This window comes from Bacillus rossius, chromosome 16 (genome assembly GCF_032445375.1).
Source record: "Bacillus rossius redtenbacheri isolate Brsri chromosome 16, Brsri_v3, whole genome shotgun sequence".
Classification (NCBI taxonomy): domain Eukaryota; kingdom Metazoa; phylum Arthropoda; class Insecta; order Phasmatodea; family Bacillidae; genus Bacillus; species Bacillus rossius.
This window is the reverse complement of record NC_086343.1, coordinates 22,886,080-22,909,592: the sequence shown is the minus strand read 5'-3', so window position 1 is coordinate 22,909,592 and position 23,513 is coordinate 22,886,080. Positions and strand designations below refer to the sequence as shown.

At 35.4% G+C, this 23,513-nt stretch overlaps 1 protein-coding gene and 1 long non-coding RNA gene across 2 annotated transcripts in view; both read right to left on the bottom strand.

Annotated features, from left to right (window-relative positions):
• LOC134539836 (zwei Ig domain protein zig-8-like) overlaps positions 1-23,513 on the bottom strand; it is a 437,284-nt gene that overhangs the window by 201,126 nt on the left and 212,645 nt on the right. The window lies entirely within an intron of this gene.
• LOC134540027 (uncharacterized) lies at positions 814-12,864 on the bottom strand. The gene is made up of 2 exons (XR_010076386.1): positions 7,308-12,864; positions 814-5,070 (listed from the first exon to the last, which is right to left on the bottom strand). It is a non-coding gene; the product is annotated as an uncharacterized LOC134540027 (long non-coding RNA).

Sequence of the window (23,513 nt, the reverse complement as noted above, 5' to 3'; positions counted from 1 at the left end):
TTTAAGAACTTATCGCTCAAAAACTTTTGTTATAAATTAACTTGAGATATATATTTAACAGTTGAGAATATTTTTGAAATAATTTTGTGTGATTAAAAACAAAATATATAATAACTTCATTTTACCTGAAAATGGCGATTAGATCAGATTGATTATTTTTGTTTTGTTCATGGAAATTTTGTCTTTTTCATATATTTGTTTGATATTTACACTTCAATAAATTAATAAAATTTCATTTTTTGTATTGTTAATGTACTGACATCTTCTAAATTTTTCAGCATTTCTGTTATTTTCTCTGATTTTAATTTAATATGCAGGTTAGGCCCCATCTGGGCAAGCAGGTGTTTACCTTGTGAGTTGGTAAAAGAGTTGGTGCTTGCAGCAAGTGTTTGGGACCAGATTAGAGGCTTCGCCTACCTGGGCACACATGCGATATGTAGAGCTTCAGAATAAACCCCTCTGATTTAACAACTGATTGATAGACATTTGTTTAAAAGCATTTAAGAATATGTTAGGTCGGAATGACAGTACTGTTTACGAATGTAGTCTTTAAACTGTGTTTATTGGAGAATGAAAATACAAAAAGAAAACAACAGATAATGTTTCGGTATGATTTCTTCCACAATGTACCTGCAGTTTGTTCGTTGACGTAGCAAACACAGGAGGAAGTAGTAAATTTAATTTATTTTGAATGGTTTGAGATATTAAGTTAGTAAATGTTAAATGACCATTATATGAGGGCGGTTGACCATAAGATACAATTAAACTTTTTTAAAACATCGATTGGTAAAAACAATAATTGCGACATTATAATGAACTGCACGACAAAATCTTTATTTGTTAAAAAATATATATTAACGAAAACAAACATACTTTATTGTCTGTGATATGGTACGTATAAAAATATAACAGTCTTGGTAAATAAGTAAAGAAACCCTTCCAAACGAATTAGTATCATAAGCTTTAGCACAACCAATTTCGTGCTTTTATTTGGTATTACACTTTGTTTAAATTTATAATTCAGAACAAAGTAAATAATTCAATTTATCATTGTCACTATTCAAAGTTTCAAAAATATATAAACTATTAGTCATGCTAAACAGAATGCCAAAAAAAAAACCATTTTGTTGCTTTGCGTCTACTTTAATTCATGAAGTATTTATAAAAATTATAAAATGCTTCAACATTTAATCTGATAAGCAAATAATTACTACTACCTTATATAACAAAAGTACGAATAGAATAATACTAGGGTTCTCCGCAGATCAACATAAGTTAATGTTCTTAGAAAATTGCCCATATTCCGACTTAAAGAGTAATGTGTTCCGCTACGAACAGAGCGAACACACACATGTAAGGAACACAGTGATTTTTTAAAACTAAAGCTTTCGATGTTTTTTTTATTGCTACTCTAAAATATTTCTTATCGCGTCTGTTTCAAAGTAATTTAACTCATTAACTGTTAATTTACGAAGATTCCTGGATAATTTGTATCTAGAGATGGTAGTGGAAAAACTTTGAGGAAAATGTTCTTATGTTATTCATTACCAATATAGATTTACATGATTAAAGATAGATCAATATATTTGAAACACGCATTTATTTTCTGCATATTGGTAGTTAATATTTAAACTAAAACTGTTTCCATCAATTGGTAAAACGTTAGCAAGGGTCTCAACCAGCTCTCTAATATTGTCACGTGCACCTTCAGAGGGGGGAGAGAATCGTAGCTCTTTACATAGAAACAACTCGCTTGGCATCAACTAGTCTTAACTTCATAAAATACTTTACTGTACCTAGGATCATAGGTTCGTCATCCCGTACAGGATGTCTGGTGAGAGCTGAACTAAGGAGATTTTGCAAAATAACATAATACTTAATTAAAATTATTTTATTCTTAAAGTCAAATACTCAACATCATTTTAAAGAACATTTAAATAGCGGGATTACAATTTAAAACAATAATCTCTTTACTTCCTTAACGATTGAACGACCTTACAAGAGAGAGAATGAGAGAACTTCACTAAACACTTCCCTAGTCCTTCCGAATACCTCAAATCATAATTAATACTTAAAATTAAAACAAAGATAAGTCCATACTCACATTTTCCGAAAAGCCTTTCTTGATCGATTACTTTAAAAAAATAACGTAGGGGCCTCTCCTGCCCTTGAAATCCCGAACGAACATTACATTTTAAAAACTATGACGCGTGACCCCTGACGAGGGCCATAGCCTCCGCCCGAAAGCTTGACGACTACATTATGACCTAACTTAAATTAAACGACTCGTGGCCTCTGGCGTCGACCATTGCCTCCGCCCGAAAGCTTGAAGATGACTACATTATGACCTAACTTAAATTAAACGACTCGTGGCCTCTGGCGTCGGCCATAGCTTCCGCCCGAAAGCTTGAATTCCTACATCACGAACGAACTAACAACTCGTGACCACAGGTGAGACGCATAGCCTCCGCCTGAGTGAGCCTGAATTCCTACATCACGAACGAACTAACAACTCGTGACCACAGGTGAGACGCATAGCCTCCGCCTGAGTGAGCCCCGAGTCACCAATCACTTGCGCTTAAATTCGCGCGCCCTGCCGCGCCTACCATAACAAAAGCTCGTTATTGAAGTCAAATTTACTAAACAACTAACTAGAACATCTGGGAAGACTACCCCCCCTCTACCCCAATGTGCAGGCCACACCGCGCGGCTTGTTACGACAGCGCGCCCCAGTAACTGCGGCCCGTGGCTGCGCCAGCGTGCGGCCAAACAAACAAACAAAATTCTGCAAGCCCGCAGCGCGCCGCGCCGGCCCCGTGCCCCAATTACTTGGTCACGCCACTTGCGCTGACGAGTGAACAGAGCAGCCAGCCCAGAGTCCCGTCAGTAAAGTCCCTAAATTTGATTTCAACAACCCTGCAAAATTTCAACCCGCGACATAACCCTCCCCTCACAGAGCTCGAGCCCCATCGAGCTACCTCAAAATTACAAATTGTCTTTTTCCATTAAACCATAACTATAAATTCCTCATTTCACAAAAATAATAATTTTCTTAGTTCCTTGCTGTCTGAACATACATCTAGATTCTGCATAAGATTTATTTTAAAACAACAAGTATTCATAAAATTAAATGTAAAACTTTTATCTGGTTTGTTCTCACAGGAACCTTCAGAGGCTCGAGTTCTCAATTCTAAAAAAATTGTTCTGTTAGTGAAGCTCTCTTTACAAATTAAATTACTGTTCTTAGTTTCTCAGTATTCGTTAAACAATGTGCAAATTCTTGATAATTATTATTTTTTTTTTTTTCAGTTTCCGTTTATTACCATACTTCTTTCGTTCTTCAAAAAAAATTAAGTGTCCTTACAGTGTTTCAATTAATTAAACTCTTATCTCGTGAAGGTTGGTGCAACTCCTCGAAGTCAGTGTTGTCGAGAAGAGTAGCTCCCTGGGCTGGCCATCAGCAAACACCACTCAACTCCAACAGCTACTGGACTGGCTTCCAGGGCAGCTCACAACTTCTCCCCACATCTGCTTCGGAGTTGTGCCATCCTCATCACGAACAGATTACAATTCTGAAACATCATCAACAGGCATTACCATCACGCCTGACAAATACAAAACTAACTACTAAACTGCAATCGATGGGCAAGGATGCAAACACACAAAAAAATAAAATTAATTAATTCAACTGCTAACATAAAGTATCCCACCCTTAGCATAATCTAATCAGGCAAATAATTTGATAGGAAAAACTTAAGGAAGGGAAACATGACCTCCAATGATTTTCCCTAACTCTTGAGTCTTGATCTTCTCTATACAGCAAATAGTCCCCACGAAGTAACTGGGTTGAAGGTCAGTTCACATGACCCACCCATAACCTCTTCTACTCTTCTTTTCTTCTGGGGGCAACCACAATGCCCACCAATCTCTCTCCATGGTGCCGAACCAGCTATCCCATGAGAGTAAACAACGTAGTCAATAGAAGCGCAGAGGGGAAACACCAATCTCTGGCTTGTCGAGTCATAAAACTGCTTTATCTTCTTCTTCTTCTTCTTCTGAGTAAAACATCTGATTAATCTTGCTTCTATTCTTCCAAACAGTAAAAGTTCATCAGGTATCTTCATGAAAGAAACATTCTAACTAATAATTCTTCATTTTTCTTCTTCTTTATTTCTGTTAGTTGTAATAGAAGGCCATGTTAGGGAGGTTATAGGGAAAAAGAGTGGCCAATTCCCACCCCATCACCCACCTAGATCATGACTAATTAACTTTTAAACTTTCTATTTCAAACAAATTAAAAAAAAAACATTTTTTTTTATTCAAACTTTTAAACTATAATTACTTTTACTTCATAACCTCAAAAGCTAATCAATAATTCTAAATGAAATTGTGATTTACTGCATCCTTGTTCCATCCGATCTGTTTGTTTATAACCTTTCTTGTAAAGTATAAAATTTTCAAACATTACTAATTCAAAAAAAAATTAAATTCTGGTGTCCTTTGAGTTACAATTAACTTTACTATTTCTTAGCTTGAAATAATTTAAGTTTTCAGAACTATTTCATTGTCTAATTCACAACACTTAAAAATCAACTCAAAACAACAAATCATCAAAATCAATAAGATCATCTGACCTACCTATCAGTACTGTGAACTTGAACTGTTCGTACACATTTATAATAAGCTATTGTATTTAAATTCCAACCTAAATAAGGTTTAAAAAAAACTACTAATCCCTCTGTAAATTAAGAAAATTAACTTTAAAAATTAAACTTAAGGTATTAGTTCTTTTTGACAGCTACCACAACTCACTAGTTCCATTACATTACTATAACCTAAAAAGTTCTGTAAATAATGTTTATAACAAAAAAAAACTCCAGTTACTGTCTTCCATAAAAAAAAATAAAACTTTACATGACCTTATTAATCTCCACTTGTAAGTCCATGGCTGCCAGCTTTCTCTTCTCTTGAATCTTCAGTCTTGGCTCTTGTTTCAGTGATCTTGTATCTTGTCTCTCGAACTCTTGTCATCTTGTAAACTGGACTGCTGCTCAGCTCATCTTAAGGAATCTGTAACAGTTTCAAAAATACATGTTAATTTAAATTACATAATTCCTGTTCTTTGGTCCTAAAAAAAAAATTGTATTATTAGTACACATTACCCTGAAACAACATTATTATTCATTGTTTATTACTTAAAAAAAATGCTTTACCATAAAATCCTTTTTTGTTCTTTTCATTAGGCCTATTTATTTTCCTTCTTAATTAAATTCTGCTTCAAATGTTAATCCTAACTTAAGACCTACCATCTATTTATTATTCATTACCTACATTATTTATGTTACCCTAAAATTCCCATAAGTTTCTAATACTTCCTATCAAAGACATTCTCTCTCAAAAAAAATTTACTTATGACTCTTAACTTAACAAACTTAAAAAAAACTTTTACACTAGACTTAACTTATTATTCATTCTTAGTTACTAAATTTCTATATGTAAACTTTAGTACTTACAAACAAAAACTGCCTATTTCTCTCTACCTCTTAATCTCTTTCAATTATTACAATAATAATGTTACCTTGCATCTTTAAACTTTCTTCTTTTCAATTAAATTAGACATCTCATAACAATAAAAATTCTGCCTATACTCTTCTTATGGGTGTACAACCCAACAACAAAATTTCAAATTCTCAAGTTTCCTTATATTTAAATTATGCAATGCACATAACCTCTGTGGTGCCTGTACCCTTTTAGGCCTACCACCTTCTCCTCTCACAGCATGACAACTCTTATTCCTCGGGGTCTGTATTCACTGTTACAAATCAAATATCTCAAAAAAAATTAAAAACAAATTTATTATTTTAAGAAAACAAAAATTTACATTGAATTTACTATGGAGCCTGGAAATCTTAATGTCTCACAGCAGCTAACATGACTAAATCCCATGGAACCCCAGGTTTACCTAACCTGTGCCCAAAAATTTAAGCATACCAGGCTTTCCCTGCACTGGTTTTACAGCATCACACACTATTTAGGGCCCCTGATCTGCCATCAGTCCCAAGGAGTTTTCCCACAACCCCTCTACACAAGCGCCTACCGCATTCCTCTCAATTGGCTATCGGTTTTACGGCATTCTTTTGGGATCCGACCATCAAGTTAGGGCTAATCGAACACTAAACCTCCATACTTCCAAACTAATGTAAATCAATTAAATTTTCTCTGTAAATTCTAAAAATCAAAAAAAATTATTCCAACATGCCAAAGAAACTTCCAAAAAAAAATTCATAATCTTATCTTCAAACCATTAAAATAAAAATAAATAGATTACTCTGTTTTCTCCTTAATAACTGTAAACTGTCAACAAATATCATGTCGTAAATTTTAACTATGCTTACTGACTCTTAATCATAAAATCTCATTTGTCCTAATTAATAAACAACCGATTTCCTTAAAATCTCACTGTATCTCTCACACTCAAACTTCACTGGCTGAATATCTCAATAAATTCAAAAACAATTATCTAAACTCTTAAAGAAACTCCTCCCCAATTATTCAAATTACTTCACCTTATTTTATTTCATTACTTAAAACACCTTACTCAAAAAAAATTAATTAATTATCTAGCTATCTTCCATTATTATTTATTTACCGAACAAAACTTTCTCCTAAATTAATTTAGTAAAATTCAATTTCACATTAGGCAAGTACACTAACTCTCTACAGCAATGTTTCTCATTTCCCTCCTTCCTAACTGAATCCAATCTTACTTAACCTCCAGGGAATTTACCTCACAAAATAACCAAAAATTTCACTGTAGTGCCTATCTGCTATAGGCCCACTACACAGGGGGCTCTAACCCCACCAACAAACTTCATTGAAATGGTACCCTATCCCATACAGGATAGCCACTTCGGTACTACCATGGGGAACTCCTGCCCCAAACTACTCACAACTCTCAGGATTCTCCTGACCCTTAATTCACGTAGCCAGCCCATCTCCTATGGGTCTGCTCTACAATCCCTACTTCCCAGGGACACAACACCTCACCTTAGGGTCCCTCGCCCTAATGAAAACATTAATTTTGTCTCTCTGTTCTTTTGGAGTTAATTCCCTCTACACACAAAATCTAGCCTTCCCAGTTTTCTCAATGCTTATCGATTTTATAGTGTACCTCCTTAATAATGTTTACAAATCCCAAAAAAATATTTTTAAAACCGAGGTAGAATTTAACTAACAAAAACATAAACAACTTACAACGAAACACTTCTAGCCTATACATCATACACTTCTTAAATTAAATTACTTACATACTGAAAGTTCCTCTTCTCCTAAAACACACTTAAATTTAAATTTATTTAACCAATAGTCTATTTTCTTATCGTTAAGTTACCGTACAGCTGATCAAAACAAGGTCACGGCCTGTCCACGTCTCCGTATGAGCCCGTGACGTCACCGAATTCCATCAGGTGCGCCAACCCTCGCTTGCGGTTCCTCCGTTCTCCGCTAGGTCTCAGCACCTCCCCGTCACGTGTTCACTCTGCCACGTCCACTGACGTGTCGTTCTGAAACAACTCTCAACATTTTTCTAATTAAAACAAAACATCACTATAAATTCTATAACTCTCTTTTACATAAACTCTCGTTTTCTCTTTAATTCCTTTCTAACGTTTATCCTTTCCTCGACTGATTTAATTCGTACGTCTCGTCTCCTACGCGCACGAAAACAAAACAAACTTCTCTTGAAAATAATTCCTATTTACGAAAAAAACTTTATTTTAAATTTTAACTCTCTTAACCTACAATCTTAAAATTAATTTCAATTAAATTAAACCACTTGCATTATCTCTATTAATCATTTAAATTATAACGTATTCTCCTCACGTAAAAATCCCTGATAAACTCAACGACTTAAAACAACTTATCACTATAAACTTTATCCTTACAAGTATCCTCAAATAAACATCTGTTACGTCAAAAAAAAAATCTCAAAGACTTCCTCCACTATAGACTAAAATTCCGTAATCCTCTCCTCAAGTAAACTCTTAATAACCTGCTATCAGAAGCTGAAACTAACTTAATAATAAACATAAAAATCTACCTCTCTCTCTCTCCAGAAATAGAACCTATCCGGCGAACTCTACCATTTCTGTCACGTGCACCTTCAGAGGGGGGAGAGAATCGTAGCTCTTTACATAGAAACAACTCGCTTGGCATCAACTAGTCTTAACTTCATAAAATACTTTACTGTACCTAGGATCATAGGTTCGTCATCCCGTACAGGATGTCTGGTGAGAGCTGAACTAAGGAGATTTTGCAAAATAACATAATACTTAATTAAAATTATTTTATTCTTAAAGTCAAATACTCAACATCATTTTAAAGAACATTTAAATAGCGGGATTACAATTTAAAACAATAATCTCTTTACTTCCTTAACGATTGAACGACCTTACAAGAGAGAGAATGAGAGAACTTCACTAAACACTTCCCTAGTCCTTCCGAATACCTCAAATCATAATTAATACTTAAAATTGAAACAAAGATAAGTCCATACTCACATTTTCCGAAAAGCCTTTCTTGATCGATTACTTTAAAAAAATAACGTAGGGGCCTCTCCTGCCCTTGAAATCCCGAACGAACATTACATTTTAAAAACTATGACGCGTGACCCCTGACGAGGGCCATAGCCTCCGCCCGAAAGCTTGACGACTACATTATGACCTAACTTAAATTAAACGACTCGTGGCCTCTGGCGTCGACCATTGCCTCCGCCCGAAAGCTTGAAGATGACTACATTATGACCTAACTTAAATTAAACGACTCGTGGCCTCTGGCGTCGGCCATAGCTTCCGCCCGAAAGCTTGAATTCCTACATCACGAACGAACTAACAACTCGTGACCACAGGTGAGACGCATAGCCTCCGCCTGAGTGAGCCTGAATTCCTACATCACGAACGAACTAACAACTCGTGACCACAGGTGAGACGCATAGCCTCCGCCTGAGTGAGCCCCGAGTCACCAATCACTTGCGCTTAAATTCGCGCGCCCTGCCGCGCCTACCATAACAAAAGCTCGTTATTGAAGTCAAATTTACTAAACAACTAACTAGAACATCTGGGAAGACTACCCCCCCTCTACCCCAATGTGCAGGCCACACCGCGCGGCTTGTTACGACAGCGCGCCCCAGTAACTGCGGCCCGTGGCTGCGCCAGCGTGCGGCCAAACAAACAAACAAAATTCTGCAAGCCCGCAGCGCGCCGCGCCGGCCCCGTGCCCCAATTACTTGGTCACGCCACTTGCGCTGACGAGTGAACAGAGCAGCCAGCCCAGAGTCCCGTCAGTAAAGTCCCTAAATTTGATTTCAACAACCCTGCAAAATTTCAACCCGCGACAATATAAAGTGAGCGATTACGTGGTAAAGAGAAACAAAATGTATGTTTTATTTGGTTTTGTTTTTATAAAAACAATAAAAAAAGAATTGTGTGTTTCTTCGAAAGTATCAATCGTTGGATTTTTTTCTTGATTTGCAGAATATTTTCCGATAAATTACAGGAAAATTTCTCTAAAAATACTTTTCCGGAAAAATAACATATCTTTTTGGAACCATCGTGTTCTCGATACATTTGAGATTATGTTTTTTTTTTTTTCAAGTTTTCCTTCCGCTTTCGTTTTTCTTTTTCACTATCGTCAACAGGCAAAACAAAAGTGGGAAAATAAACACCGCGACAGTCACTAATTTACTTTGTGCGTGTTTGGCAGTGTGGCAGCTTAAGCCTCCATCCTACCCATTTAATCCTTGTTCTTTCTACAACCACGTTTTTCCTTATTTATTCCAAAGACTTCTGGCGTAAACAAGGAGATACTCCATCACCCACTCCCCTCCCAAACCTTCTAATTAGTTGTTGTTCCATTGACCGAACAGCTAATTTGCTGTATTGTCTGAAAGGGAAGTCAACAAGAGGTTCATAATTCACTTTCTACTGCGCGGTCGCTGTTCTTTGCTTATCGAACAGGTTAGTCGATTCTCAACCTAAAAGGCATTGGCTCGATGGTAAATTTAAGACGTGCGACCTAACTCAATGGAAGTAAGAAACTAGATATTTGGTGCGTGCAATCTTTTTCATGTTAATAATTGATCTCAAAATTTATAATGGACCCCAACCTGGACATCAAAATATTTTGTTTTTTGTTTTAATGAAATTTAACGCGAATTCTTTGTTGATTTTTGCTATCATCTTTGTTTAGCACACTTATTTAACGATGGGATATTTTCGATTATTTCTAGCGAGTTCTTTTCAAGTATTAAACAAACTTCTAGCATCCGTATTTATAAAGTTACGGTTTGTCAAGCCAACCAATCACCACCCAGAGTGGCATAAACTTTAGAATAGTGATCCACTACATAGACTGATACCGCCATAACTGCAACCAATTTTACACAAAAAACTTATATTTTAGTTATACCTTCAGTATTCTAACACACTCCATTGTACGATTTTTTAAAAAAAAAAACCCCCTAGACAATATTCCTGTTAATTTCTGAAACAATTTACTTGTAAACAAGAATTACATAATGTTCTCCACCAAATGTAGGGGGAAAAAAATCTGCTTGCTAGGCACCGATTGGTTCTCTCGAAATCTGACCTCTTGACTTTAACTTTACGTTTTAGTTTTTTTGCAATTGTAAATCCAAGAGTGTTTTACTTCTAGTTGTCGAGGCCAAATGCGTGGCTATCCACATGATACAACAAGACGGTAACAATCATAAAGTAAAACCGTCACTTCACCCAAAATATTTATTTACGTATTTTTAAATCGAATTAACTGATGAATGAAATGTATTTATTATAGGCTGCTTGAAAATAATAGAATAAGTGACAAAATTACCAAAATGTAATTAAGTTAACGCTCTGCTAACGGGAAATGTCTGCTTGTGTAATCCTGGCTATGTTTCTTTTACAAAACATTAAGTTTCATAACTTCCCAATCCCTATAGTTAAAAGGATAAGTCCAAACTGTAGTCTTAAATTTTTAAGACTATGATTTTTAAAATTATTATTACGATTATTTAATGGCTCTATATAATTCTAACACGATATTCTTTTGTATTTACTATTCAGTCGATAATATTTACAACAGATAATCATTAAGTGTAATACAATTGGTGTAAATGGCAACACAAGTGTTTGCATTTATTACCACTGAGTGTATTTTTTAATTCAAACAAAGTTCTACAAATCACGCCAAAATCTGTGGCTTTCGTAGAATGATTTCATCGAAATAATTGGGGTAACAACTTTTTTTCCCCATTTATTTGTCTAATTTTTCTTTGTCCACAATAATTTAAAAGAAACTATTTTACGACAGCAACAAAGCTTGCTTTTATTGTAGACATTTGATCCATTGAAAATTATCCAGATGGACGGTATTACATCTTAAATACTTTATTATTTTGATCAAAAAAGTTGTACATTTCTAAATTTAAAAGCGCGTACCAGCCTTGGGACTTAAAAGAATAATTCATAGATACGTTTTCAATTAATCTCTTCTTAATTTACTTGCAGCTGAAGTTTGTCGGTAGAATTCTGACTAATTCTGTATGTGTGTGTATTAGACAAACAAAACATAAATTCGCCCACGGTTTCAACTGGCGAAACCTTAAAAAAGACGGGTTTGAAAATATTGTTACAAATAATACTAACAAAAATTTGCATGATCTACTTCCGCGTTAGAAGTGTAATTTAATAGCACTGTAATTTTTTTATGAAAATGAACAGAAATGTTTAAGTAAAATGAAATATTTGAAAAACCTGGGTTCGTATTCTTACCCGGGCATTTATGCTTTGTGTTGTCCCATAGTTGTCCAATAGTTAAAGTTATATCTAAACCGTTCCCTGGATATCTTTACAGTATTAACTGCACACATTATTAAGCATAATAAAGCAAAATAAAGTCTAGTTATTGAATATTCAATTATATTTTTCATGATTTAATAAAATTATGGTTGAATGAATTATAAATTAAAATTTTAAATTATGTGCCAATCTCGAAAGACATATTTTATATATGCAAAAATAACTATATTCATGTGTTGTACGGATTTAAAGCGATGAAAATCGTGCTAAGAGTCTTACGTTTCTCTGATTCTCTACTTTATTTGTAAGTACAACCTCTCCCTCTCATTTCAACAATCGAGCGCCCCACTCCAAAGCGTTGAATTTTCTGTTATGCTCTGACGAGTCATTCCCTCGACTAACCTCCCGGCCATGTTTCACTTTAATAATAATTTGCAAAAAAAAAAACCGTGCTGAACTTGGTTTACACAAAGAACATTACACATTTAAAATATAAATTAGATTAATAATAAAATAATTTGTTTATCACCGAGTGTAATCTGAACGTAATTATCCTTCGCAGTTTAACACGCCACCTGTTATAACTCATGAGAAATTTTTAATTGTTTAGGTAATTTTTGCATACGATAATTTTCACATTGTATTAAATCATCTCGAGCAACACATTATCTTTCCTCCGCGATTACTATTGTTGGTTCTTGATTGTCTAACGATCTAATCAGCGCAAACTAACTTGAACGTTATGGGTCTAAGGTGAAGCACGCTTTCGTTAGGCATTTGAAATGCAGTGTTCTGGCCGCAGCTACGAGTATTATTCATTTAGTTCTAATATATGTGACGAATGGGGAGAGCATCTACTAATACTCAAGTAACTATCCTGTCAAACTTAATAAATTGTTTGTTCTTAGTTCTTAATAGTTTTGTATATAAACAAATAAAAAATAACAATTATTATCTATTCTTCAGAATATTTATTTGCTGCGAGTAGAGATAGCTATCTTAATTATGAATTGTTGCATTTTTTAAAATATTTTTATTTTAAACAAAATAATAATGAGATTGTTGCTCTCTCACGTAAGATGAAAACTCAATGCTTGCAATTTTTATGTTTACTTGTAGTCGTCTGTATGAATAAAATAATTCCTACTTTAGTGGAGAATGATGAATTCAATACATAAGCGAAACATATTAAACTTAACAAAGTGTTTTATTTCATTGAAACAATGTAAATGAATTTTAATTGTTAAAAAATCGGGGAAATATTTTAATTAAAATATTTTAAAATATATATACATATTTACACCTTCGCATTATACTTGAAAAAGTTCCAATTCATCAGTCTACTTTCGTTTTACATTAGCATTTGTTAAAAACATTATTTTCCAAAGTTATTTTTTCCATTTGTCCTCGGAACCTCTTTTTCTTCAACTTTCCTAATCGTGAAACTCACATAATATGAAAATAATAAATATCCGCCATTGATTTGACATCAACACTTATTTTACTTAAAAGGATGTCCGACCCAAAATTCCAGGAGAAAGAAACGGCACAATATTTCCGGAAAAAAAAAAAAAAAAAATGCACACAATTCTTACGCATGTAAACTCAGAAATTACAAAATTCCTCGTCTTTTAGCCACTGGCTCAGTGAAGAGCCTTATTTCAGATTGACTCTTCCAAAAATTTAAAAACGATGTTTTAGTAAAAAAAATATATATTCGACTGATTAAAAATGTTACACAGCATCTGAACAAGCACTGGAAATAAGTAAAGATACAACAATAGAGCGGCCTTAGTTTAAAACTATTTATCTACTGATCTCTTAAACTCAGATTTTATAGCTTGAGCAGGGTAATTATTTATTTGTAAACTGTACATTTTAAGTTAAAATCGAATAAGGAAGGAAATATTTATTATGTTTTACCTGGACCACCAACACGGGAAGTAGTTAACAGAAAACATTGAATTGATTACTTCACCAAAACTAAATTCAGTTTTTAATAATCCTAAATATAAGCCAGATTAACTATATAACTAATCAACACATAATTTGCATTAATTTTTTTGTGGATAGTAAAATATTATACATAAATATTGGTAAAGTACATATATGGTAACAATTATTTTAAAGAAGTTTGGTCACTTTGAATTAATTGCTAGTTTATTACTAAATATAACTGAATTAATGAACAGAATAACTATGGAGTTCATTAAAATTGGAGATTATTCTACAAAAAAAAATACAATTATTGTTATTAACTGACACAAAGAATAAAATAATTGGTTATTGAATTGGGGAGCTCTTTAAGTCCAGAATTATCAAGATAGATTTACAATTTACTTAAGAGCCATAACAATTATTAACAGTGAATCTAAATATACTCTGTATTCAGAAAGGAAAGTTAAATTAGGTTGATGAAAATGATAGCCACAATTGCTAACATTTCAATCATAAACCTGTGTATGTATTCAATGATGGAGGCAAACTTAAGCTAAGACTTAAAATTTTAAAGTAGGGTATTGCATATGTTTTCACTTTGTTCATTATGGTATTCTGTATTATGTTATTTTTTTTGCTTGAAAAAAGCTGAACTAAATTTTTCCAGTACAAGTTTATTCTGTTTTTATGCATGGCTTTAAGAACAAAACATATTTCATTCATAATAATATACATACATATTACATTAAGGCCAAACAAAACTATTCGCAATAAATTTGGAAGAGTTAGTGAAGGTTAAAACCAATCTTTTTAGAGTAACGCCACTAAAACAAAATTACGACACAAAATAGAAGGTACTTACAAAATTATAACGTACGAAAAGACCATGCCAAGTTACACCACAGGAAATATAAGCGTTACAAAGTGTTGATACGTATGGCATAGTGCTTGGCGCTATGACAGCGGAACAATTAATGTAAATGGCCAGCTGCAAATTGTAACATTATTATAATTGTATGAGTTCATTATAATTAAAAAAACATATCCACAAGTATCAGTGAAAAAATACACTACAATGTCCAGTTCCATTAATTTCTTGTCTACACTTGTACGGGGTCGAGCCTATGTTACAATATAAGCTATGCCAAAGACCCTTTAAATTTTGAAATTTTCTTGTACAGAAAGATTTTTTTATTTTAAGTTTTTGAAACCAATATCATTTTTTTAAATATAATGTCTACTTAGGAATTAATCAAACATTCTATAAAACAACTGTGTAAGATAGTTACAGTCAATGTTATAGTAATTCAAGCAAGTTACATTCAGTGGCAGTGTTACATATGTAATGCCCTTTTTTCAGCCTTTGTGAAACCTGCATAAACCTTGACTCATTTTACCATGACGTATGAGATGGTGGTAGTTGTGAGTATTGTGGGGGTACTGGTTGGTGTAAGATGCAAGGATCCAACTCACTCCTTTGTATTCAGCATGCGAAGACCACCTAAGGCCCCAAACCAACGGATTTGTGTCACCAGACATCCTCGTTTATCCGGGCAGGTCCCCATTTGCATCCCCCATCCTCGTTTGCAGTACGGGCGGAGTTAATAAGAAGCAAGCAACTGTCCGTGTATTTCAAAGAAGAAGAAAAAGCGTTAAACTTGTTCGAAATTTATTTCGTGAGAACGATACACTGCGACAGACGTTGAGTCAACTGAATTCAAGAGTCTGTCGTTGACGAATGTGACATTTTTATTAATTTTGCATGTCTTTTTGGTATGCATTACCCTGCAGTAGTTTCTTCACTTACGTTCAGTATTTATTTTTAAATATAAATTCCTGTATCGTACACTTCTGGATAACTTCCAGGCCATGACTGTTATTATTTTCGCTTATACATACGCAGACCATAAAAAAAAGTCGTGTCACTTTTTTTTTTCTGTCAGTTGCTTCTAAAGGTCATAAATCATATGGTATCCCTACAATGGTAAGAGGTGAGGCACTTGGAACGTGGTAGAGGGAGGAAACATCTTCCAGTGTAAGGCCGCAAGGCACCGTTGAAATTGAAAGCAGGCAGGTGGCGAAGGGAAGCTCTGTTTCAATTTTTGATATGCCGAGGGATAATATGTTTACACTACCGGCTTTGCCCGGGGAGGTCGCCGTATAGTCAAGAGAAGGGAAGGGGGGGGGGGGGGGGGGGGGGGAGAGCCCTGAAGTGTTCAAACAGCAAACCAAGCTAGCTGAGTGGCGCAGGTTGGTAAGCCCTTCCCCCCCCCCTTCCCCTTTTATTTTCCCTTTCTTACTCTCCTCCTGCTGCCCTCGTTTATTTCTCCTGCTGCCGAAATTTTTGTCTCTCTCTGGTAACCTATCTCTCTCTCTCTCTCTCTCTCTGTTCTCACCCCCAGGGGTTTTTTTCTCTCTCCCTGGGTGGGCACTAGCGCACGTTCTGAATCGGGAGTCATTTCTCTAGCCATCGTATGTCCTCCATCCTCCCATCCTCCCCCCCCCTTACTCCCACACAAGGGATAGTACCGGGACGGTGGCGCAGTGTAGATTCTCCTCTTAAACCCCCCCCCCCCCCCTCCAGGGCCCTTCACAGCCGACTTGCCCCAAAAGCCACCCCCCGCCCTCCTGCCAGGCCCAATGCGACCCTCGCCCGCCGAATAATCCCCGGGTGGGATCGAGACGTCCACTCGCCGGCTGCTCCATGAGGGGGGGGGGGGGGGTGGGGGTGGGGGGGTCGCTCCGTTGGAACAGACGAGAGACCCCCCTTTTTTTTTAAATTGTTTTAGCGACGCCCTGTCGACGCGTGGGTTTTCCAAAAGCTGCGGGGTTGGCGTCAGCATCGCGGGCTCTGCTCTCGCTAACCGCAAACTTCCCCACGACCGACACTTCACAACGGTGGGTGTGTTACGTACTACGTAAATGCACCCGAACAGGCTTGTTGGGAAAAAAAATAATAGAACTAGTAAGGAGGAAACTCACGGCAAAAAAAAAAAAAAAGTTTTAAAAATTCAACGTCGTTGGTTATAATTTTTGAAATAATGAACGCGGGCTTTCACGGCAATTGTCTGAAGTAGCTCGGCTTCTGGGTTGTAGCCGCGTCCTTGGCGAATAATTCACAAATTATTCGCCAAGGACGCGGCTACAAACCCAGAAGCCAAGCTACTATCTGTCTGAAAGCTTCGTGTGTACTAACCTGCAGTATGTTTTGTATATTACTCTGCTTGAAATTAAAATTAGCATCGTTGTTCGCCAAATGACAGGCCTGGCGAAACTTTGAAATGATTTAGAGTAATAAAATGGTTCATCTTAACCTCTGTTATTTCTGTAACACGCATTAAAAAAAAGGAATGGACATTAATGGCACCTACATGTAAGCTCGTATTTTTACAAAATGCTAACGTTTTAGAACGCCAGTTATTATTTTCAATTTAAATGTTTAAAAAATGTATAAATTTTAATGCATTAACAAGCAAGAAATGTTTTTAATAATATCTTATCAAAATTGTCGGGGAATAATTATGTCAGTGATCAGACACAAAAATTCTAATAAAATTAACTGAATTATGTGTGCTTAGTCTTAACCTTAGAATTACTAATGTGCAAGTAAATTAGTGCTGATATGGCATGTTTCTAAAAGTCATAAAACTTCGTTCGAGAAGACAAAACTAACACACTGGTAGCAACAAAGTTTGTATTATAGACATTTGCACAAGTTTGGGGTCATTTTCTCTTATTTTTGTGTTAAATAGCTATTAAATAATAAAACCACAATAGAAACGTGGGAAATATCGGAAAACTACTGAGTGCTTATAAATTATAATTTATAGTGGAAGCTGGGCTTGAATCATCTTAGATTACTCTATCACCGAAGACTGTTTTGCAATATATTTTTGTTTAACTATTTTATTTTAATAGAGAAGAAGATAAGTGCAGAATTATTATTGCACTTGTTACACCTGCCAAGTGGCTGGGTAATTATATTGCAAACTATCTTTTTAAACGTTATATCATAGTTTAAACAACACAATTTTTAGTTGAACAATTAAAAAAAAATATTATAACGGAACATCTTATCTTCACAAACATTTAATACCATACACTTTTTTGAAGAAAAAAAGATTTTGAACATTAAAACAATAAACATTATTATCTTTTTTATGTGCTACAAACTATCTAAACTTTTCCCTAGCTATTACAATGTTCAAGTCTGTTACAGAATTCGGAAACTAAAAGAGTGAGAAAGCTTTGACAGAAAGATCGATGATATTTAAATACATAATTGGTTGTTATCAGCATTATGTTTTCGTATTTAGGTTATTTGAAATACCCCGAGAAAACAAATACTCATCGCATATCATTTAAATGTGTGAGCAAAAAAAAAATTTTTTTGTTCATCTGAGATTTTATTTCTGATTTCCTTGTTATATTTTCTTCAAGAATCGTAGTTTATTTTTACTTTTAATCCACTGAAATATCTTGTACCTATGGCACGAAAAATCTCAAAATGGTGAAAACAGCAATCAAAAGGGCTATGAATTTTATCTTCTCAATAATTCATAACTTTTTATTGTTTTATCGTGATATTAATAAACGTTATTCCCTGTACGAAAACAACCATTGATTTTCTCTAGGGTTTCTCATGGTATTAAACTCTACGCGCATACACTGCTTGTCTCGTAAATCTGAAATCAAACAGTCTCGAATACGGAACGGTCTATCAAAAGTTCAATATCGGGGTTTAGTTGACATTCGCGGGAATATCGAGCTTGTAGCTTAATAAGCTGCAATCGGCAACCCTCTGGGATTCTGTCGATACGTCACATCGGGATAAAGAAAATTAAATTGCATTTCGTGGAAAACATTTTCACAGTGGTATTTGAGCCCTTTTTTTTCTCCCCCTTTATTAAAAAAAAAATATGTTTCTGAACAAAAATTGTGAAGTCATTTCTGTTATAAATTGAAGATTTGTTGGTACTAGCGTTTTTTTTTTTGTTTGGAAAGAATTGTACACCTAAAATATTTGTTTCAGCGAAGTCTATCTGAGCGCGTGTAGTATTATTGAACTTTTAATTGAGTTGGGAAGTTTGGTCGCTTGGTTAGAGCCCGTTGAAAAATAGTCCACGATTTTCAGTTCGCTTAAAAAGAAGTATAAATAAACAATAAAAATAATGGCGCGTGAAGAAATACCACAACTCCCTAAAAATATTTCGTTGTTTTTCGCAATTTATAATTGAGAGACCATGCACCTGCCAAGGTTCCAATGGAAAATAACCAATGTGAACATTATAACATTGTTTAGTGTTTATTTTGTAAAATGAGTATATTCGACTAACAATTACTACGTTTGAAAATAACTAAGATGAAATATTTTACTGTATTCTTTTCTTTTGTTGGAAAAGGCAAACAATTAGTTATAAATACATTCAGGTCTTATGTTACCACTAAATATGAAACAACCATAAATTAAAGCTAATTATTTAGTTTTAAGGGATACGTCTCATTTTAGTTCCTTATTTTTTATATTTATGTCTGACGTAATTAAACGTGTAGTCTTTTTTTTTAATGGCTAAACTTCCTCAACGTTATTTTAACAACCATTCAGCTCGTATTTATTTTCACGAGACGACACGTGTACAGACGTCTCTCCTTTCATCCGCAATAACATATTTTTACTGTTTTCTTATCTGCAGACGTTTACTACGCATTTCTAACAAACGTACAGCTGCTAAAAGTGTCATCTGGCATCGGTACGAAATTGGGAAATACTCAATATACACAAAAAAAATTGGCTAGTACATCTAGTTAGAAGAAAAACATTGGGGTAGGCAGTGTTCAGATACGGCCGGAACGCTTTTAACGTGAATACGTCGTACTGGGACGTGGCTGGTTAGTATCGGTGATGTCTGCGCTCGTACTAGTTTGTGTGACGTCCGCCATCTTAGCTTTCTTCCTCTTCCTGCAGAGTCAGATCTGACCGTCACCAATGAGTGGCGCCTTTCGGAATCCTCCCGAGCAGTTCCTTCTTATAATCGATATGGCTTTCAATTATGTTTGTATATATTCACCATATACCTCAATAACGTATATTTTTGACGTGACAACGACTAATAAATCTATGAACGCCGGCTGCACGCACGAAAAAGTGTCCCGTTACGCACATTGTTCCATTACGCTGTGTCCCGTTACGCTCATTTTTCCGTTACGCTGTGTTCCGTTACGCTGTCGGCGAGTGCAGTAATAATAGGTTATGTAACAATTGACTAAAAATTTATGGTGATTCATATAATTTATGATAGATATTTGATTACAGTTTGTTTATATGAAAACTTGTTCATAATTATATTTAAACTTTATAGCTAAACGCCAGTTTTTAAAATTAATTACAAGTCATCTACACGTGAACTGTTTCGTCGACTGTTTATAAAGTGAAGTGAAAAGTTAATGTGATGTTCATTGCTTATTACAACAACAATTTCGGCAATAAAGGTTAATTATTCATGCATTTTAAAAATCTGATTACTAGTATAATTTCAAGTATTTATTCTTTTATTATTAAAATAAAAATGATTCAATTTTATTCATAAAGTATGCAATCATTTCATCATTGTTTTGTTATGACGTTGTCACGTTAAACTATCGTCCGTAAACCGACTTTACAGACAACCAATTTTTTTTGCACTATTCTTCGTAGTTTAATCTCATAATAGTTACACCGTAAACCTTTTTTTAACAATTTTCGAACGTGTTTTTTTTAATTATTTCACTATTCATTGTACAAAATTAAATCTATTTGATTCAAATCGGTGAACTCATATCTTCAATACATGTTCTCAAAGAAGATAAAACAAAAGGAATTGAACGTCCGAGAAAAATTTCCTGTTACTAGTGGTGGTCTATGAAAAATACAATAGCTGTTTATAATAGCACATGCGTAAACCTTTACCCTAAAAATGTATGTACGCAACTTACATACAATAAGCTCGGTTTATATTTTATAACTAGTGATGGGCCAATCAAATCCTCAAATACCAAAAAATACTTAGTATTAGAAGGATTCGATAATCCATGGGAAAGATTCGAAGAAAAATATGAAGGGAAGTAATTTAAATTAAAATTTCACAATTGATAACTTCTGAACTTTACTAGGTCAAATTTTTCTTTTCATACCTATGCCTGTTACCACGCCAAGCGATAAAGTACTTTTAACATGTAATTTTAAAAATAAAATTAATATAATTATTGATTCTGGAAACCTAGTTAGTGAAACAACCATTTAAAGGTTAGAATATTTCAACACCATAATTAATATATATTTTTTTAATATTACATTTTTTTACCCTTTACACCAAGATTCAGATTCGAGGGGTATATTTCAGTTACACTCTTACACTCTGAGATTCTAATTCGAGAATTGGATTCTAGAAGAATGAGATAATTCGACCCAACACCATTTTTATCGTCTCAAAATCAATCCTGTTTCTTACATAATTTATTTAACGTATTCGCGTCACCAATATTGATCACACGCGGCAATATTCGGGCCATTGAATCATTGGAGTTGCTTGGATTCTGTGTTGTAGCAGCGTCGAAGACAATGACCGTTAAATCCTGTGGTCATCATTACTCTTGAAACAATTCCCAGGTTAGGTTTAAGGACGAATTCACAAAACCATAACTGGTGAAACGAGAGAAGTTTTTTTTTCCCTCGAGAGTCTCCGTAGAGGTCATCGTGAAGTATTTTTACGTAAAGAAAAAAAAACCATCGAGTCGCTTCTTTACTTATTTTTTTTTGTCGCGAAGTCCAACCTTGCGCGACAAGGGCGACGCGATAAAGCGAAAAACCGGGCGGGAAATTTCGATCGACGGAGCGTGCCAAATTCATAAATCGTCGAGTAGCTACACCTTCCACCTCTCCCCTAACATTTCCACCCCACCCAGCCTTCTCCTTCACTCTCCTCCTAGCCTCGAGTGATGACAGAGGGAGACGCGCTGTTTGAACGAGGCCGAAGCTGACGCCCGTGACGGCGGATGGAGCAGGGGAGCGCAGGGGGAATCATCTGGCAGAGGGGTCAGAGGGGTCGCGACCCCCCTGCGCCCCCACCGACAATTCCCGGGGCGCACACAATGAGGCGAGACCCTGGGGGTTACCAATTTAGCGCCGGGCACCAACGACGTTTTGTTTGCGCACGCTCCCTCGCCCGGTTTCGACGACGGAAAGGGGGGGCGAAGGGGAAAATTGTTCCCGGCGTTGCGGGTGGGGGGGGGGGGGGGGGCGTACAGGGGTGAGAGAGACGCCGTCGACGACGATGCTCTGACGGTTCCTTCCGGTCACGTGAGGCCAGGCGTCGTCCGTCCGCCGTCGCTGAATAGCCGGGTTGCTGGGATTGCTAGGGGTGGGGGCGACCTAGGACAGGGGGGAGGCGGGAGCCGACCTGTGCCGATCACGCCCGAGCGCCCCTCCGAACGAGCCGAGGGCAGCCGAGCGCGACCGACCACGCCCGAGCGCCCCACGAAAAACTAATAATCCCGCCGTCTTTAGGGTTCACGGTGGAAAGGGGGAGAGGCACTTTTCTCGGGGGGTTTGCTGCGGCGCGCACCTGTTTGCCAGTCTACGTTTTTCTAAAGAACACACCACGCGAACCTCAAAAGGTCTCGGAAATGAGGTTTTTTCAGACCTTGAGCACGTGGTTTCTTCATGCCTCGTCTGCCGCTTATGAAAACGCGGCAAAAAATTTTTTTTTCTTCCTCTTCTCATAATATACATCTGTAAGTTACCATGGTCAATGTTGGAAGCATGTTACTTTATAACTATTTATAAAATTAAAAAAAAAATATATATTAAACATAGGTTTAATTGTTACACTGGGAAACTACTTACAAATTCAAGATGAAGAGTTCATTTTTTTCTCCAATTTGTTCCCTTCTGGTAATATTGTTTGAAAGCTTATTTGAAACATGTACAAAATTAGTTAATATTTCCAAAGGATTAGTTTTATATTTAAAAATATATAAAATGCGTTATTTCCAAGATTTTCATCTGAATATATTTTACGAGGTACATTAAATTATTTGTCAGACACTTTACTAAAAAATTTTAGGCTTTGCGGGGGTATAATTTTGTCACTGCTTAAAGATATATTGAATTACTCTCTTAATGTTAAAAAGATAGCAAGCTGAAACAGAAATATCTCATGTACGTATGTATGAGCCACAAATCGACCTCAAAACTCATTTTCTGCAACATGTCAAAGGAAAAATATTTTTACATCATATGACATTCCAAATAAATTATTGGTTGCTTAATTTTATGCTGAAATGGCCTTCATTTGCCTAAAAAAACATTTAAAATCGGTACAGTTCTGCCATCTACACTACATTTTTGTAGCCTTGAATATGTAGTTTCCAACGGTGACAGGGGTCTGAATAGAGGACGATTCACTACGAGTTACCACAATTTTCAAAATTTATTCCTTATTTCATCTAGGGAAAAATAAAGATAAAATAAATAAAAGATCATATTCTCAATATTTACAATTGTAATTCGAACCATTTTAAAAATTAGTTGTCTGTAAAGTCGGTTTACGGACGATAGTTTAACGTGACGTCATAACAAAACATTGATGAAATGATTGCATACTTTTATGAATAAAATTGAATCATTTTTATTTTAATAATAAATTAATAAATTCTTGAAATTATACTAGTAATCAGATTTTT